Consider the following 18,375-nt stretch of genomic DNA (forward strand, 5'->3'; position numbering starts at 1 on the left):
ACCATGGGGGCCAGGGATTTAGCTCAGTAGTTCCACCTCCTGCCTTGCAAGTGGAAGGTCTTGAGTTTGATCCCTAGTACCAAAAATAATAATATCAATAATAACGCCCATTCCAATCTCGTTTTCCACATCAATTCCTTTGGTGAGCTAGAATAAATTATTTCACCTCTCTTTATCCTCCATTGCTGCACATGTTAATTAAAGACAAAAGCATCCCAAACTGGAGATTTTCCCAAAAGGTTAGGGGAAATGTAGGAAAGTTCTTCAATCAGTAAAATGAAGTATAAAGAAAGGTATAGAATCAGAGAACTTGTTTCTCAATGCGCTTTCCTTTTGTACTGTATGAGACAGCAAATGAATTTTAATTGGGCTGCCCATTTCAGGCTCCCTTGCAGCTAAATGTGAACACAAGATTAGGTTCTAGGCAATGGGACAGGGAATAATATGTACAATTTCAAGGTCATGGCCCTAGAGTCTATTTTCTTTTCCACCTTCATTTTCCTCTTTTCATTAAGTGGAACACAGATTTGTTGATGAAAAACATAGAAAAGTGTCACTGACAAAAATACCCCAAATACAGTGGAGAAAAAAAATAGGAGTCTGAGCCCTTGAAGACTGCAAAAGCCTCCAAGCCAGTACAATCCTTGATTTGCAAAGAAGAAAGTAACTACTTTATTAAGTGACAATTACTTGGGGCTCCTCCCCTACCTGCTGAAGTGTATCTTACCCCACATGGGATTTTTCCCCCTCTTAATCACTGTACAAATAAATTTTCCTTCATTGCACAAGACCCACATACAAAGAAATGGAAAGCAGAATAAGGAGGGGCTAAAAAGATGAGTTCTGCAGTCAGATTGTCCCCCTCTAAACCGTGCCACTCTTGGCAATGTGATGAGTGGAAGTCATTTAACTCATCTAATCTTTGAGTTGCTATTCTATAAGTTGAGCATAGTAAGAGTGGCTACAACAAATCCAGGTAAGATTTAATGAAATAACACATGGAAAGAATTTAGCACAATGACCAGCTGATCTCAATCACTCAATAAACATTAGCAGGTATTATTTCAAGGAAAGGTGTTTTCTGGGCTGAATGATGCCCCGCTGTTAAGTTCAGTTTGGGAATCTGACAGAATAGTAATAGCCTTGGAAATGCCCTCATCCAAGTTTTTACCCATCCATCCAACAAGTCCATTCCCTTCTAAAATGTGAATTCATTTTCCACTGAGCTAATTCCCAAATTTTCAGATTACAAAAGAAAAAAGTAAAACCATTCTTCTTCACCTTTAAATTACAGTGGGATTTGAGAAAAGGTGTCAAGGTCATGGGTGGGGCCAAGCGGGCAATAACTGACACCCACATCTTTCCAGAGGAGCAGAGACTGCACCACACCCTCACATAGTTCACTTGTAGGGCTGTTTACTCTCAGGCCCTTTCACTGCTCTGCTCTCTTCTGAATCACAGGGAGCTCCACCGCCCGAACTACTTTGCCTTCTGGCTTTCTGGTTGGGTCAGCCAATGGCAGGCAGCAGTGGAAGACTTGGGACAGGAATGAAGAAAACACCAGACTTTTCTCTCCCTCCACCCATTCATCGTGCTTTGGCAATAACAACAGGTGCTGCATTTCCCCCAAAAAGACTAGACTTTATATTCATTTTTGCTCCAAAATATGCTATGGAATTTATTTTCGGGAAATATTTCATTTTTTCATGTAAAACAATCTACATGTATTCAAATACAGTCATGTCATCTTCTTTTGGAACATTGTCATAATACTGTAAGCCCCAAATACTATAAGCCTGAATTTCCTGTGACTCCACTTCCTGTACAAACATTGGCCCCAATCTCTCCTGTCCAGCGGCAGAGATCTCCTTAAATGAGCACCTTCTTGTCCATGCAGCCTGCTCACAGTGCGTTGGCAACACAGCTGTCAGTGATTTTGTCCCATGAATTTTTCACCCAAGTCGTGACCTCTTGCAGGCCAGGCCTCACAAAGTTTCCATTAAATCGAGTGTTAATTGAAGACTTATGGGACAGGAGTGGCAACAAAAATGATGACAGTTAAGAATGATGGTCCACACAAAAACAACAAAAAAATCATAGGCACCAAAATTCAGAGAATATTTATTTTACACACGTGAATTGAGAACGTCCATTACAACACACAATGTATTGAATTATGAAGACTCATGTTAGACATAATTACCCTCATTCGTTATCATGTGCACAAGTTATTCATACATTGTGTTTGTACTCTGATTGGTCAATCGGCCATTAGTCTCAAATTCTGTACTCTGATTGGTCAGTGGCCAATGAGTTTCAAATTCCGTATTCCAGTCAATCAGCCACTAGTCTCCAGTTCATCCATTTACATAGGTGTTTACCTGTCATTCAAAGATACCTGGTTGGGTGTTTACAAATGCTTAATTATAATTTATATTTTCTTTCATTTTAAGGATTAATGTCAATACATTATTTATCTATATTTAATTATATATTAATATTGTCATTTTATAATTCAATATATCTGGTATGTTGCAAGGAAAGTACTAAGTGTGTCCATCTAGCTGATGATGTTAACTAAGGCTTATTTGGGAGGTAGGGCTTATAGTATGAACATCCTGCAAAACCATGTCCTGTTTTCTGGTTAGGTCTTCTTTCAGGGAAATATAGTACTGTACAACATTGGCTACACTTAAAGACCCTGGCACCTGGGTTCCGACAATATCAACTCCTCTTTTTATTCCTTTCCCTAGTACTGACTTCCTGCCATTGGTAATTTCTGACGAGCCTCACTTTCTGCTGTTTGTTCCCTGAGTACTTCCGTAACCTGTGAACTCAATCCCCTAGGTTGAATCATCTCTGCTTGAAAGACCTTTAATGATGTCTGTTTTCTGTCTAGACCTGATAGATACAGGGTGGCATCTCCAATACCAAGTGCACTGTCTTGTATGTGCCAGAGATTCAGTGCTTGCTTGCTGAGTGGATGACCACCCAGGGTGGGAAAATGCCAACATAAATACCCTGAACTCCATTAGTCCTCTGATCACCCTAATGAGCTGTAAGGTTGAAAACACCCACACTCTTTCTGAGATGTTTATATCTGCTCTCAAAGGAGCTCCACTTGCTAAATCACTGAATATATCAAAGCATTCATCTTCCACAACCCTATTTCTTCTCTGGTTCCCAAGGGTAGTGAATCTCTGGCCCTGACCTCCCAGGGTCAGTGAAGAATTTGTGGAGGGGTGGGGGCTGCTGGTTATAAGATGATGACCGGGCTGAGAGCAGCACAGATGAAGGGGGTGTGGAGAAAAGCACAGCTATGTATCTCTAGGCAGCCGTGTCACTGCTGGAGCAATTCAGAGCTTGTAATGTTTGTAAATATCTGTTTGGTCCGAAAAGATCTCTCCCATGGAAACAGCTAATAAACCAAGCTGCTTTAGTTTATTTGTCATGCTGAAATACATTCCACGGTCTGATTACATTGCTGTTTTATTATGGAAAAGAAAAGACTGGTGGTGGGAAGTGGGGGAGGAGGGAGGGAGAGGGAGAGGGACATGGAGGTGATAGGCACTCAGAGTTTGAAGAAGGAAAATTGCTCTTCCAAGCTCATGAGGCTTTGTCACAAAGAGTTTGGTCTAGAAATAAAAATCAGGTCTGGCATCTGCTCCCTCCTGAACAGGAACAGCCTTTGACTTGGGCTTCCAACATATCCACCTCTGGCTAAGCCTGCGTCCACTTTATCAAGTCACCAAACAAAATCTGGAAAGAGGAAGTAAGAAAAATAATAACGCAGGTGATGTCAGCCTTGCTGACCTGCGGACCACACGTCAAGTGGCGAAGTGATTCATCCATCTCTCCCTGTTTGGCAGTTAAGAAGCCAGGTCCCCAGAGCAGCGAGGCACTTCCCAGATAAGTACGGTAGGACCAGGTCCAGCCCACGTTCTGCCAGGGTCCCACCACCTTTTCCAGACCTCACGTTTCCTCCAGATGCTGAAACCTGAGCCCGGGTTTCCTTGGATATTATTTGGCTTGCCTCTGAGGCTCCCATTGCTTGGATGGCCTATGACAAAGCAGAAAGAAAGCTCACTGGAGATCAATTTTGCTACTTGCTAGAAACCGACTTTAAATTGCCAAGGAAACTATTGTTGGATATGGGATTTTCCTTCGGATCTCTCCCAGGCCAACAAGCCTTGTTATTTCTTTTATGATGGCATTGCAACTAGAATCATAGATGTTTTAGACTTGGAGGTGACTCTGAGGTTCAGCCACCTCCTTAATAATGGCAGCAAGTACTTGCCGTGTGCTTGGCGCATAGATCCAATTGCTTTACCTCCTAGATTTCCTACAAAGTGTGCTCCTCATCTCACACTATGCTCCTCAAATTAAAGATTCTGTGGTCCAAAAACGTTTTACGGAAATGTACAAACTCAGAAAAAAATCACAATGCCCATGAAAATGCAATGGACTCTGGGAAATTTGTACAGTTAAGAAAGCCATTGCATGTTTTAGCCAGTTGCTTCTAAAACACTTCTGTCCATGAAAACACTGCTTCCTAAACTCTGATTAGTATCTTGCTCCTTTTCTTACTGGTTAGAAAGTTCAATCTCCAATTAATATTCGCTGGCCATTTTCATGAAGATGGAGCACCCTCTGGTATCTTCAAAAGGCTTTTCAGCAAGGAGGGGGATTAGCAAAGAGCTGCTGAACACTTTCTTAAACATAAAAATGATGGCTGAGATTCACTTGTTTTGGGTAGGAGATTTACGATTCGCTCACGGAAATTTCCAAGGGAATGGATGAGCTATCTTCAAACACATCGTTCGCCCAAGTCAGCCTCAGATGCATTATGATCAATATTTAAACAACTACAAAGGTGAAGACTGACCCGCGCTGTCCTGCCCAGCCGTCCCCACAGTCCACTCGAGATGTTATCTCCAAGTAGTAAACAGGCTCGTCCCCAAAGTCTAGGCCACCCGGGTGTGATATCAAACAGCTGCTCACAGCCCTTGAAGCCAGCTCCCATCTTCCCCTGCTGAACTCCCAGCAAGCTCAGCTTCCTGGAGAGCTGTTCTTTGATGTCCGAGAGGACCCCATGTATGGGATGTGTGGGAAGCAAAACCAAGATTCCTCTGCTTTCCATGAGAACATGATCTCCCAGGAAGCAGGGGTACAACTCAGCATCTCAAATAATAAAGCCGTAACCAAAGTAACCCACACCACACTCACTGGTGTCCAGCGTAGGAACGCTTACTGCCTCCCTTAGAAGCTCGCCATGAGGCGAGAACTCTATTGGTTCCCTTTTCACACAGGAGGAAACTGAGTCTCGGAACACAATGTCAAAGTCCCAATGGAAGTGACGTGTGTCTTTTGGTTGTAGTTTCATTCAGAACTGATTTCGAAGTCTCCCCGCTGGGTAGAAACCCACCTCGACTCTCCAAAGAGTGGCTGAGAGCTGGAATTGAGGCTGAGACTGCCAGAGACTTCAGAACTCTGCCCTTCATAATTATATGGGCTTTTTCCTCCTGTGGCAGAATTGGCCTCCTGTTTTGCACCTTTATATGTGCTTCTTCACACTGCAGTGTAAATGTTTGCTCCCTTTTCTCTTTTGCCACTAGGCTGAGGGCTCCTTGAAACAGGTATGGAAGCTATTAGCCTTTGCACTGGTGGCAATGCTCACCGCGATAGCTAGCAATTCCAGAGCGCTTATCGCGGCCGCACCCTAGGGCCGATATGGGGCCAGTTAGTCATGCCTGGTGCCTATCCTGACCATTCGTGCCCCTGCACGTTAAACAATGTCAGCGTTGCCAGGCGCGATGGTGCTCAAGTATAGTCCCAGTTGCTTGGGAGGTTGAGACAGGAAGATTGAAAGTTTGAGGCCAACCCAGGCTATTTAGTGAGACCCTGTCTCAGAATAAACAGTAAAAAGGGCTGGAGATGGAGCTGTGAGGATCCACACGGTTGTGGGCAAGTGGAAACCTCAGTTTCCCCCATGTGGACTGCAACATGGGGCTGCATCAGAGTTGCTACCGCTTGGCAGCTGGCCAGGGTCCTGGTCTAAATGGCAGAGAGAAAGAGGCAGAAGGGGCAGTGTTTTATGACCTGGCCCCGGATGTTATACAGCTTTATTTCTGCAACGCTTATTGGTTTCGCAGGTCCAGGCTCTTCGGTGAGGAAGGGGACCCTCCTAAGGCACAGATATCCAGAGGATCATTGAAGGTCCTCTGCTATAAGTGCCAAACATAAGCCACCAACAGATTTAGGCATCTGAAAATCCACAGCTCTCAGTATAGAGAGGGTGAGGTTTCTACACTCACTTGAAGGAATGGGTGATTATACATAGGACTGGGAAAGAAGAGGCGAACTAGAGTCTGGAATGGGAGAAAGAGCCAGCCTCGCTGGGAAGATGTGGCCAGGCTTTGAGTCTCAGCATATTTTCTAAGTCCTTTCGAGTAAGGATTCAGCCCCTCTGTCTCAGCCTCCACTGGAACACGAGGACAGTAGCAATGGCTACAAGGGCACTAAAGCACTGGGTACATCCCAAGTCCCAAGATGGCTATTTCTTGACCAAATGCATACAAAAACAAAGGATCCTCAGCATTCCCAAAGTGTATTTCGGTGCAGCCAGATTCTTCCTTGAGGTTTCCTCTGCTTATATCTGTCACGGGCTTTGTCAGAGATTTTATTTATTCAATCAGCAAACATTTATTGAGTGTCTACTGTGTATTCCAGCCCTAATCCCCAGTGCTAAGCACTGGTAATGTATCAGTGAACAAGACAAACATTCCCAGGCTTTAGGATCTACTGTATGGCCAGCGTGTGGGGAGGGGACAGTGAGATTCAGTTCTCTCTGAAAGTGTCCTGAGCTCACCCTGGACCTCCCGCATTTCCTACAGTGTCACCCTGGGAGCCAGGGACAGAGGAGTGCGAGAGCAGGGCCATCCGAGGTCCTCGGGGTTCTGGCAGCCTCCCGGTCCTCCCCACTGTGTCCAGCTGAATGTGTGGCTATCCGCCCCTGCTCCTGTTTCCAGAAAATCTGCTCCACTCAGGGCCAGGCCTTGACATTTGCGATTCTCCAATTTCGAGTCAAAATCTCCAAGCACGGTGGAGTGGCAAAGCACTCAGGAAAGCCTGATGCAGGTAGGTCCTGTCGTGGGCCCCAGAAAGATACAGTGAAGTAGTCATGCCCAGTGCCTGTGAGTGTTGCCTTCTCTGGTAGGAGGGTCCACGCAGACACGTCCGCAGTGAGGCCACGCTGGAGGAGGGTGTGATGCAGAGTGACTGATAGGAAGGGAGGCTGGGGACACACAGAGGCTGACACTGGAGAGGTCACCATGAAGATGAAGGAGGGGCCCGAGGGCTGCATCTCTTGGCCAAGGACGCCAGCGTGGCCAGCTTCCCCTGGACGCAGGAAGACACAAGGAAGGGTCTACTCAGTGCCTCAAGGAAGCGGCCCTGCTGACAGCTGGGCCATGGGAGCATCCACTTCTGCTCTTGTGAGCCTCCCTCCGGCTCCTGAGGAATCTAACGGCATCCAAACGCAGGCCCTCCGAGTCCTTTCTGAGCCAGCATTTCTGTCTCACAAAAAACAGACTTGGAGGGAAGAAAATTTCCCATTCCCTGGGCTGCCTCTTTGCTCTGACTGTTTCCTTTGCTGTGTGGAGGTTTTTTAATATGCAGCCATCCCATTTGTTGATGTTGCTCTTTTCTTGTTCAACAGGGGCCCTGTTTAGAAAGTCCTTGCCTACACCTGGGTCTTCAAGAGTTTGACTTATTTCATCATCCGGCAAATTAAATGTTTCTGTTTCACTATCTGGTGTCTTTAAATAAATTCAATAAATCAGACCCACAAGCTTGAGTATTGCATAATTTCTCATACATGAGAAGCCCAAGGCATAAATAATTTTTTTAAAAAAAGCTAGACAATCAGAAACAGGGAGATGGATCTTTTGTAGATAAAAAAGTAATCCAGAGATGGGAAAGAAGGGAAATAAAAAGAATTAAGATACGTTAAGCACATGCACCTATTCCCTAAGATGAATATAAAAAGCATGTACTGCAAATGTGCACTGAAAAATTGAAAAAGAAAAGGGAAGAGGCCTTGGGAAAAAAGACTCCCTCCCATGGCCACCTAACACAAGCACTGGCTTCCCCTCCATGCAGGGCTTAGAAGACTCTTTTTGATTTTTGGTTTCTGGCCATGGCCAGGCCTCAGCCATCCACAGTGCTATTATCATTTATTATTTCTGTAAGAAACAAGAAGCCCCAGAGTCTGTGTGTTTTCCAGCCCCTCCAGGTGGTCTGTTTTTGCTGGCTTTGCATGAAAATGGCTGGGCGGGCGGCTGTGCAGGGTAACAGGCTAGCTCAGATGCGAGCTGAAAGGATGGTAACAAACGGCCTGGCCAGCGGGGCTGGGCACAGCCAGGCAGAGCGAGCCGAAAACCACAGCATGCTGGGCCGGGAGAGCAGTGTGGTTCCTTAGCTCTGCTCTCTCCTCCTACCAGCGTGCCTGAGAGGCCAGGGGGATCTGTGAAGCCTCCACGCCAGGCCGTCAAGCCTGGGAGGCATCTGGGGTGGCGAGAGACGGTGTCTGCTGCAAGGCCTCCAAGAATCCACAGTGAGACACATCATTACAGCCTTTTCTGCCAGCTCTGATTCAAAGGTGCATGAGCTTTGTTGGACCCCAACAGCACAAAGGGTGTGCCTGGTGACAGACGGAGATGGGAGAAACAGAACTGCTGGGGCGGGCTGGGGGTCTGACCCCGGAGACGCTCTCTCAGGAGGGAGAACCCAGGCCCAGCCCAGAGGGCGGCCTCAGGGAGCCAGCACCACAGGGCCTTCGACCAGCCCTGCAGCCTGGGCCTCCCGGTGGGGATATGGGGTCCTTGGGGCTATGCGGGCAACTTCGGGGCTCCTTCAGCCGGCAAGGGGAATCCAGAGTGCTGCCGTCGCTTCTCACTTCAGAGCCACCGAGAGCCAACTTTCTGTCCTTTCTCAATGGCTAATTCACCATGGGACAAAGGCAACCACCCCTCGGAACCTCAGATGCATAGTTTGTAAAATGGGGTAGTAATGTGGCTGAGGTTTAAGTGAGTCCCCCCAAAAGTTCATGGGTCGGGAGCTTGATCCCCTGACTCAGATGAGCATGCTGTTTGGAGACGAGGTCCACTGTAGGGGAGCTAGTGGGATTCGGTGAGATCCCATCACAGCATCGGTAGCTTCAGGAGGACAGGAAGAGACCCCAGCCACCTGGTTTTCCCCATGTCTTTCTGTGTGGTGCCCTCTTCCATGCCAGGATGCACCAGGAAGGGCCTCACCGGGTACCACGTCAGCCCTTGGACTTCCTGGCCTTCAGAGCGGCAATCTATATTAAGTTTTCTTCGTAAAGGAGCCCCGCCTAGGTACATTGTTATAGCCGTAGGAAGTGGACTGGGTCAGACACCTTCCGTGGAGGGCTATGACGTGTCATCGGCAGCTTCAGCGTGGACCCTGGAGTAGAACCAGGCATGTATAACCCGATCCCCTTTTCCCAGCCAGGCGCCTTTGGGAAGATGCCAATTCGTTCCCACGGAGCCAGCCTGAGGCTGCTCTACTGTCCCCGCGCTGGCCACCCCAGTGGCTCAACCGCAAAAGCCAGTGCATCTTTGCCAGAGGGACGTTGTCGGGCACACGAGACAGCTGGGAATGGCAGGGTGGAGACTCTGAGGTGCTCCGGCCACAGTCACCCAGACTTGGCACATAGGGCAGCTTGGGGTACACCCTTCCTGAGGTCCCACAGGGCTGCACCCCGATGGCCACAAGGGATGCTGGCATTATGAGGAGAGGAAAGTACTTGGGGACCCCTAGCACCCCATCTTCCTTTCCCATGTCTTCAAGGATGGCCCTTGAGACCTCCTCTGTGGGGCTCCATTTAGAAAGTCCTTGCCTACTTCTGTCTTCAAGAGTTTCAATGTGAGATTCCACTCCCGTGGGGTTCTGGTCTCAACACAACCACAGAGAGTGACCGCGAGGGTCAAATGGATAAAGAACACCCTGAGAGTGTCCGCCTCGAGGTCAGCCTGACCACTGCGAGGGTCTGAATGAGCCAGGACTTGGCTCCTATGAAACACCTTGACACAGCACCATCATGAGGTGACAGATGGGGAAACTGAGGCCCGGAGACCTCAAGCCACTGTCCCCAGCTTGCACACAGTACTGGAGACGTAAAGCCAGGTTGCTCCCTCCTGTGGAACCTCTTCCAGGAGAGGGAAAGGGAGCACAGCAAGGGCTGTCAGGAGAGTGCTGGAGTCCACTCAGAGCCACCCATTCCGTGGTCTCCTGCAAACCGGGAACTTGGACAAAGGCGGCCTTGGGGCCTCCAGCCCTGCAGAGGTGAGGCAGGCAGGAACAAAGCCGGTCCCAACAAAGCCGGTCCAGCCGGGGCTGCCGACCCTTCCCCCTGGCTATCCGTCATCTTGATGGGGGATTTTATGCACCCTGTACGCCAATCACCTCTTCAATTACCTCTCGGGAGGAGGAAGCAACCCAGTGGCATCTGATGTCCCATTTGATTTAGGACAAGTCACACTTAAAAGGGCATCTGAGGTTAAAGTACGCCGAATTCTGGGCCTGTTTATAAATCAGCAGGCTTGAGGTTTTCATTATTCACCTTCCAGAGCATGGAGCGATATGACTCACTGGATCATAAAAGAGATCAAATAGCTTTGTTGCTAATAATTCTTTCCCTGACCCATTCTCTGGCACATTTGGTTTGTAAACAGAGTTTTAATGGCATCCCTTGGACATAATAACATCATTTCTTTATAGCACCTTGGCCGCCTAGCCACTCTTGGCTGTAATCGGGTTTAGGTTTAAGCCTCCCTCATTTGTGGGAGCTAATGTTGTTTGGTGTTTTAAGAACTACTTAGGGTGAGGGATATCGCCCTTTGAGAGGGTGGGCCCAGCCCCTTCCCTTCCAGGGCACAGCGCTCTGGTGACTGCCTCGGGCCCTGACCTTTACCCCTCAGCCTCCCAGGACCCAGGACGCGGAGATTCCTGCCCCACCCTGGCTCTCCAGGAAACTTCTTCCTGTGCAGGTCCTCTGTGCCCTTGAAGTTGGCTTCTTTGAGTATCAGGAATGTGGAATGAGCTCTCAGAGCTGTCTTTCATGCTATGAATAAGACAGACCGTTCACTTCCTAACCATCTCGCCCAAAGACACTGTGCATCTGCGTGCACTGAGGAGGAAGCTTGGAAACCATAAAGAAGTGAGAGAGAGCAAGAAGAAAGAGCTGATGGATTACTGAGGGGCGGAAGACACCTTTCAGGACATTCTCCCAAGGTTTGGTCATTTCTGTGCCACTCTCCAGTTGAAGTCAGACCTGAACACCTGGCTCCCTATAATTCACTTAGGTTTTGTGTGTGCACGAGTGTGTGTGCATGTGTAAACTGACTCACCTTATGCACTTTGAAATGCTTGTCATAAATAGGAGGTAACCATAAAAAGACAGGGATCACAACCCCTAATTCAACCCCCTCCACCCCCAGGACCAGATATGTCTCAGAATGCAGAACCTTGGAAAAGAAACGCGGTGCCCACACCCCCTGGGACTGCGCCCTGATTAGACACATCCACAGTTCTCCTAGGCACACTCACATAAAGATGAAGTTTTAAAGGTTATAAATAATCTCTTGTCTGTTTGGGTTAGGTATGCCTAGCAAGTGATTTATGAAAAAAATTCTATCTGCCGAGAATTTTGGATTTTGGAATATTGCATATGGGATTGTGAATATGTGCAGAGAGGGAGCAACAAGGGTGATTGAATTCCAGATGGATAGGGTGACCGGCCTTAGAGAGACGAGGCAGAGGGAATGCGTTTTGACGTCCTAGCACCAAAGTGACCCCGCCTTCCACACACGATGGGAAAGAGAGGGTGAGAAACGAAGAAAAGACGGTAACTCACTGAGGGGGCGGGGATTCGAGGGTCCCTGCAGTCCTGTCCGGAAATCCCTGCAGCACTTAACCCTGCCATGGCTGGGTCCTCTTTCCACTGGGGGATTAGAGTCTGGAAGAAACCGAGAAAGGGGAAGAGAAAGTCTCAGCCGCTGTCCCCCCAACACACAGAACACCGTCAAGGGAAAGATCTCTCAAATGTCACTCTCTGCACTTCCAGGTAAGAAGGGGTAGCGGGTTTAGAGAGAGGCAGAGGTAGACGTGGAGGCTGGGGATGGACTTGCGAATGACTTGCTCTGGCTAGGAAAGGCCAAAGGAAGGGGTGGGGACACCCCGCATTCAGGCACCTTCAGCAGGAGCGTCATCTGCTGGGACTGGTTAGCTGGAACCCTCCTGTCCCGGGCAAAGGGGACTTCACACTTATAGCTGCAAAACAATCGAATCCACCTAGGACGGAGTGGGAGGCTAAGAAGATTTAGTCTCAGAGGCCCCGGTGAGGAAGATATTTTGTCTCCACTCCATTCAGTTCAACAAATGTGGATCGAGGGGCCGGGGATTTAGCTCAGTGGTTCTGCCGCCTGCCTCGCAAGCGCAAGGACCGGAGTTGGATCCCTGGTACCAAAAATAAATAAATAAATGTTGATCGAATTCCGATAGGGTCCCAGGCATGACACAGACTCTGCTGAAGATGTAAATATGTGCAAAGCACAGACTTCGATGCCAAATTGGCAGCTAAGGCCAAATAAAGGATAGAGGTCACTGGTAGCCATGCATAATGGCTTAGGTTCAATTCCCGGTACTGCAAAGAAAACCCAAAGGAATAATACGATCACTTTTCCCTCTTGAGGAATAAGGCGCTACCGCGATAGACAAAAGGTGATTTTCAATCTTTATCGAGAAAGAAAACAGCCTTTGCTGTTGCTGCATTCATGGCACAGCACAGTGACGAACAGAAGACGATCAGAGCAGACCGGGGTCACTCTCCAATCAGAGCCACATGGTCCAAGAGCCTGCGGTGGCCGGGGAGACTTCTCAGCACGGCCACCGCCCATGGGAAGAGAGACACTATTGAGCCTTTTCTCCCAGTGTCCCTTCTGCCCCACCTTGAGACACAGTAGCAACAGAAGCAGGATCCTCTCTGGTGCCGGCTCAGGGCAGAGGCGTCCACCAGGGAGACGGGCAGGGAGGAGAGAGAGAGAGTTCGAGGAGGAAGAGAATAGGACCAGATGGGGAAGGAGGAGGCAAAGGAGAAAAAGCAGACTGGAGTGGGGAGGAGAAAAGAAAGAAGAGGGCGAGGAGAGACAAGAACCGCTGAGGAGAGCGAGGGCGGAGAGGACGGGGGGGGGAAATGGGAGGGAGGTATCTGGAAAGCTGTTGTCCACTCCAACCGTGCAGGACCCGGCGGCCAGTGGGCACCAGAGGCAATCAGCGGCAGCCCTATGTGGGGACGTGCGTGCACCCCTGAGCGTACGGGCTGTCTCCACCGCCTGCCAGGGGCACGGGCTGCCGGAGACACCGTGTCTGAAGGGCAGGATGGGAGACGGGGCAGAGTCAAGGAAACCAGGGGAATCTGACTGGAACAGTGCTGGGTGGTGGGGGTCGCAGTGGAGGTAAGACCTGCGCCTTTGTCTCTGAATCCAGGTCGGTGGGGTTTCCTACACTGGGAAGTAAAAAGTCCCAGGAAGTCTTGGGTGTTTAAGAAGGGAAGAGAAGAAGGGGAAGACACCAAACCGCCGGGCACTGGAATGTGCGCCGTCTCGTTCAGTCCCGCCCTCAGCTCCGTGGCCGGCACTCCAAGCCCCCTCAGGGGTGCAAACCGGACACTCAGGATTCGTCCGAGGGCGCACAGATGTGGGTCTAGCCCCTCATTTCCGCTCCCGTGTCTGTAACTTTTCTTCTCTGTCAGGTGGGCAAACTGGAAGAGGGTTGTAGCCCCTGCTGACATCCGGGGTCCACTTAGGCGAAAGAAGGGAGGCTGTGGTTTGGTAAAGATGGAGTGAACGAAGCCCAGCCCTCCCGGGACACTCGGCGGTGGGCTCTGTGCCATTTTAAGCTCAGGCTCCCCGGACACCGACTCTAGGGGATCCCTTCTTCTCTCATGCCAGGAGAGGGGGGAAGAGAGTCTGGCTGTGGCCTGTTGGCTCCTGAGGAATGAGGCCTCCTGGAAGGAAACGAGGTAGGTCAGCCAAGTCGCTAGGGTTACAGCCCTCACCTGCAGGCCGCTGCCAAATAACCCCAGGGGAGAGTCAGTGCCACGGAGGGCAGGCGCCCTCCCCAAGGAAACTGGCTTCTGGGGCACAGGGAGTCCCCGGGAGGCTGAGAGGAGCCACTCTCGAGAAGGGCAGAGGCAGGGAGAGGAAACCTAAGGTCATCAGGATAATAACAGCTCGACGCGCGGTTCCTTTCATCTGCAGAGCGCAGAGCCGTTTACAACCACATAATTAATTTTCTCAACACCCACTACACCACCAACCCCCAAAGAAGGTGTCATTACCGTCCCTTTATGAGCAAAGAAACTAAGAGGTTAGTTGGCTGGCTCCAAGCCACAAAACAGTTGTGAGGCAGAAGCCAAATTTGGGATGACTGCCTAGCTCTGATCCCAGGAACCAGAGAAAAGGTCCATTTGTAGGAGGAATCATGACTTCCACTCTTAGTCACTTACTTATTCACCATCCACCCATCCACCCCCATAGTCACCACCTACCCATCATTCCTTCTATTAATTTACCCTCCCACCCTTCCACCACTTGCCCATCCATCTGTCCATCCATCAATTCATCTCTACTCATTCTTTCTCCGTCCATTTAATAAGCGTTACTTGATACCCTGAGTAGTTCTGGGGATTAAACCAGGACTGCGGTGAAGTTTCTTCCCGCCACCTCATGATTCTCCAAAGAGTGGTTTTTTTCCCATTATGGTAGGACTCTGCAGTTTACAAATATTTCACCTTTATACAGTATGTGCACTAGGGTTTTAGTTCCGACTTATGTTTGGATTTGTTTATGCCGCTGGGGCCCAATCCTAGGGCCCAAGTCATGCTAGACATGTGCTTAGACTGAGTTAAGCCCTAACACAGAAGCAGCGAGTTGTGTTCCTGTTTCGCAGCTGAAGACATTGAAGTGCAGGTAGACCTGGTCAATCCCCAGACCTGGGATCTGAACCGAGTCCTCCCAGAGCCTCTGAAAATTCACAGCTTCCACGGTAAGCTTCCCAGCCTCTTCCCAGTTTCTGGGGAATCTCCCTGTGGCCCTGAATCAGCGAAGCACTTCGCACACCCTTACCTAGCAGAAGATCACCTTATCAATAAAGCTTCGATTCAGATGAGGAAATGGCCAGGCAGATGCCAGTACTGGAGTGGATTCTCATGGGAGCATGAAAATAAAACCATGGGCCAAGAAAATATCAAGTTTGATGAAAATGAGCAGAATATCCAGGTGTGAGGTGAATCTGTCTAACCCTGGAGGGTATGTGAAGCCATCAGCTGGTTGAGCAGTTTGCCCCATCTAAAAAAACCCAGGGTATGTCAGAGTCTGCCACCCAAGAGCCCTCCACCAACATGGACTAAATGAGTTCATCAATGAAAGGTATTCCTGCAGGGAAAATCCGAAGTCCCCAGACAGTGGGAAAGGAATCCACACGTCCCTGTCTCGACTGATTGACTGACCAGAGAGGAGCATCTGGGAGAGCTAAGATGCCTGTCAAAAGCAATCAACCCATTTCCTCTCCCTAAGGAAAGTAACAAGGGGGAGCTTTCATCCCCCCAAACCCACAGTCATAGGCCATTCACAAGAAGTGAATACATCAGAAGTGAGGGGGTACATGTTGGATGACGTACAATGGCCCTTGTCAGCTCTCCTAACCATGGGGAGAAATATTTCACACGGCCCAGAATGCCCAAGGGGTGCAGCTGCCATTTTTCCGGTGGGCGGACTGGAGACACCATTCATTCATTCATTCATCATTCATTTATTCACTCACCCGCTAGACGTTCTCTCTTTGTAGCAACTTTTCTCAACTCAGTGTAGACGATCTATCTTCTTTTAAGTTTTATCCTTTCCTCCTTTCTTTGAGATTCTCGATGATTTAGAATCGTGATGAGCAAGCCTCGTGGAACTCAAAAGAGATATTGACGGAGCAAGTAAATCATGTTCTTTCCTGTAAGTTTGAAGTTTTTCACAATTAAAAAAAAAAGATACATTTGGAAAATGCTCAGCTGCTGACCAACGCAACCTAAGGCCAAAGTTAACATTGACCCTGAGAGGTTCCCATCCTTAGCCAAGTGGTGATAAGAACAGCAATTGACCTCCGTGGCCTTCCTTCGCCAGCCCCACTCGAAAGACATCCAACTAAGCCCAAGTGAGGGAGCCTCCTACCGTCACAGAGCAGCGCTCCTCAAAGGTGTTAAGGTCACAGAAGCAAGAGAGGGCTGAGGAACGGTCACAGCGCACAGACTCCTGAGGAACCCTGGGGCCTTGCGAGGTGATACCCTTCACAGGAACCTGGGACGGAAAAGGGACATCAGGGGGAAACGAAGGAACTCCGAATAATAAAGGATGGATTTTAATTAAGGATGCTCCATCAATTATTGGTTCATTCACTATGCATTTACATTAGGGAGCAGTGAGGTGAGATTCCCAGAAGAAGCCCAGGTGTCCACCCATTCGGCGGTCACAGCCAGCCTGCCCCAGGATACAGCCTGCCCAGGGGTACAGCCTGCCCGGGGGTACAGCCTGCCCCGGGGTACAGCCTGCCCGGGGGTACAGCCTGCCCACACAGCTCTTTCCTGACTCAGCAATCGCTATGGAGGCTGCACAGTGGGAAGGGGGGGACCCTAAATTAGCTCTACAAGTGCCTCCACCTTAATAACCCTTGGCTTTTCCCTCACACCTTTCATCCAGGGAATCTCAAAGAACTCATCCAAACAGTAATTAATCTGGCCCACAACACCCCTGCTATTATTAAGCCCATTTTACAGATGAAGAAACAAACATGAAGCGACGTCAGTTGTGCAATGACTTGGGCTCGGGGAGGAGGGACCAAAGTCGCTGGGGCAGCCGCTGGCACACAGGGTCTCCCCCCTACTTTCCTGGCAGCCCTACTGAGTCCGATATGGGCCTCAGGGAACAGAGAGGCTTTGGAGTCAGGCAGATCGAGGTTTCGTGTTGGTGGCTTGGTTGTGTACCATGGCTTCTCCCAACTGTGTGTCTGTTTCCCCGAATGTGAAACAGAAAACGGCAAATATTCTTGCAGAGCACAGGAAGGTGGGGTGGTCCAAAGACCACACAGTCAGGCCAGCTTTGGTTCAGCCCCCATCCATCAGCAAAGAACAGAGGGCTCAGTGAACTGGGCTGGCTCTGTGTCCCCTGGCTGGGTGGTCAGCAAGGACGTGACGGGCTGGAACAACCGCCCCGGAACATGGGAAGCAATGAACTCGAATCTGGGCCCTGGAAAATGACTCCCACATCACTGGATGCCACTGCCATGCCATAGGCATCTAACACACACGCACACACTCACGTACGCACACACACGCTGCATGGGGGGGCGTGTACATTGCCAGCGCCTGAGCTCCGTGCAGCTCTCAGGGCCCCACGATCTCTCGCAGGATGGCTTTTATCTTGTTTCTTGCGCCTAAGACTTGGTGTGAAGCATGGTGGGGGTCGGAGAGGCAGAGAAGGAGGAGGGGAAGCTCTGCGCAAGTTCCCCAAGGCCCTGGCCCCTCCTCCGGGAAGCCTTCCAACAGATCTTGTTGAGTCACAGTAGGGTTCCCGACCTTCCTGGGGGCGCCCAGTGCGTCCCCCAGAGTGACTCAGTCTGGAGGCGCTGAGGGGGCTACTGAGACCCCGGAGTGACACACGAAAGCCACGTCCCGGCTGCAGGGCCTCACTAAGGAGAGGGGACAAACAGCAGGGCCGGCTCTGGGGAAACAGGGTGGGAGAGAGAAGGGTGCGTGCAGCCCAGCAGAAGAAAGTCAGACTGCGCGCCGAGGTGCTCCCGCAGGAACGCAGAGGGCCCAGGCCAGCGACTGTCCCGCCCCTCGCCGGCCTGGGTGCTAGCAGGACGGCACAGGCAGGGTTTGGGTACGTGAGCTCCAGTCGCATGCATTCACTGGGCACTGTCCACGGCAAGCCTACCTGTCCGGGGTGCAGGGCCAGGTGTGGGTACACGGGAGCAGACGGCGTGCGGCGGGACACTCAGGCGCGCACAGATAAATGAGCAGGGTGATGGAGCAGCGAGCTGGGCACCGGGGTGCAGAGGACTGGGGTGGCGAGTCAGGCGGCCGGGAGCGCCTCTCCTGAGGTGGCACCGGGACGAAGGCCTAAGGGAAGAGAAGGAGCAGGAGCTGGGAAGAGAATCCGGCGGTGGGATGGCAGGTGTCGGCCGCTGAATGGGGGCAGCGCGCACGGAGGGGCGGGCACCAGGCCACCCTGGAGCAGGGCTGCTGGC

At 50.1% G+C, this 18,375-nt stretch overlaps 1 long non-coding RNA gene across 1 annotated transcript; it reads right to left on the bottom strand.

Annotated features, from left to right (window-relative positions):
- Window positions 1-3,472: 3,472 nt before the first annotated feature.
- LOC104848243 lies at window positions 3,473-18,369 on the bottom strand. The gene is made up of 6 exons (XR_776361.1): window positions 18,063-18,369; window positions 16,302-16,427; window positions 15,907-16,083; window positions 11,939-12,040; window positions 3,972-4,060; window positions 3,473-3,759 (listed from the first exon to the last, which is right to left on the bottom strand). It is a non-coding gene; the product is annotated as an uncharacterized LOC104848243 (long non-coding RNA).
- Between the last annotated feature and the right edge of the window lie 6 nt (window positions 18,370-18,375).

This window comes from Fukomys damarensis, unplaced genomic scaffold, assembly GCF_012274545.1.
Source record: "Fukomys damarensis isolate Sample0158 unplaced genomic scaffold, DMR_v1.0_HiC HiC_scaffold_12, whole genome shotgun sequence".
In the NCBI taxonomy this organism is placed as follows: Eukaryota; Metazoa; Chordata; class Mammalia; order Rodentia; family Bathyergidae; genus Fukomys; species Fukomys damarensis.